The 1346-nt window shown below is 29.2% G+C and overlaps 1 long non-coding RNA gene across 1 annotated transcript; it reads right to left on the bottom strand.

The window, feature by feature from the left end:
• Positions 1-203: 203 nt before the first annotated feature.
• LOC101513019 (uncharacterized) lies at positions 204-1340 on the bottom strand. The gene is made up of 2 exons (XR_189544.3): positions 797-1340; positions 204-554 (listed from the first exon to the last, which is right to left on the bottom strand). It is a non-coding gene; the product is annotated as an uncharacterized lncRNA (long non-coding RNA).
• Between the last annotated feature and the right edge of the window lie 6 nt (positions 1341-1346).

Here is a 1346-nt window from a genome sequence, read left to right as displayed (position 1 = left end):
GACCGATTTTGTGACTGGTTTTTGAGACTGAATTAGTGACTAAAGTTTGAGAACATAAATTGTTATTTTATTAAATATTTGGTCACCAGCTCTATTTCTAAATGTTACTGTTTTTTTTTTAATTCATTACTTTAATGTCCAAAATAACAATAAAAATAATTTTTTATTTTGATTTCAATATCTAAAAAGTTCATACACCAAAATCAATCATTTAAAAGCATTAATCATATCATTGTATATAAAAGATATATTACATTTAAGTAATATTTCTAAGTACTCAATAATACAGATAAAATTTAAGTTTAAACAAGAAATATATCTACAAAACATATATATCTATCACATGATAATATTCCTACAAGACATATATCTTTCACATTCCCAAAAAGTTCACTTGTCATGAGTTCTTCAACATTTGTTCCAATCTCTTCTCCACGGCCACGACCTAACATGCCAAGATCCTAAACCCCTGCAATCTTTGATGCAAAACTAACACACTTGTGGGAAGAAAGTGATATTCCAACAAATATGTAAGAACCAATAGAGTGCCCAACCTGGTAAGAAAACTCTAAATTAGTTATCAAAACGTCATTTCAGTAAATGATATTGAACTTTTCTATATGCAGAACAATTTTTGGATAAAACAAGTTTTACGTAAAATAATTTAATTAAACCCTCTTGCAAAATAGTTACTGTTTTCCCAATCCAATAGATATGTATGTTGTAAGAACACAAATGACAACTGCTTGCAAATAGTTTAGCTACAAACCAGATTCATAGAAAGGAAGCCATTTACCTTTTTGAAGTCAGTCAAGGTCATATAGAGGACATTTCGCATGGTATGGTACTGTTAAGTTATTGAAGTTAGACAAAATCAATACAAGAAAAGATAAAAATGTAACCTTACTGTAAATAATATATGAATCAGTATCATAAAACATATATATTTTATTAGTATTCCAGTATAACTATATAAGAAAAGGGATCCATAATCAGAAATGGGAAAACCACTAATTTACATGTTTAATGTGACCTAACATCAAAGCCCTTCTTTCAACAGTAAAACTAACTTGTGACAAGTGAGAGCATGCAGCCTCAACTGCATTGGCAGACCATGACTTCCCAAGGGATTTTCTGACAATAAACCTCAAAGTCATGACTGGTAACAATCCTAACAATGCTATTAAGTAGCTAGCATCAACAGCTAAAATTTGTGATCTAAAATCGCATTAACCATTAGTCATTTCCAATAACATACATAATTTTTAAATGAAAATTGTCATTAGTTAGCTTTGATGATAAGTTGATAACTGTTACCAACAAGAGATACATAATTACCAATTTTT

This window comes from Cicer arietinum, chromosome 3, assembly GCF_000331145.2.
Source record: "Cicer arietinum cultivar CDC Frontier isolate Library 1 chromosome 3, Cicar.CDCFrontier_v2.0, whole genome shotgun sequence".
In the NCBI taxonomy this organism is placed as follows: Eukaryota; Viridiplantae; Streptophyta; class Magnoliopsida; order Fabales; family Fabaceae; genus Cicer; species Cicer arietinum.
The sequence above is the reverse complement of the archived record's forward strand: the minus strand, read 5'-3'. Positions and strand labels throughout refer to the sequence as shown.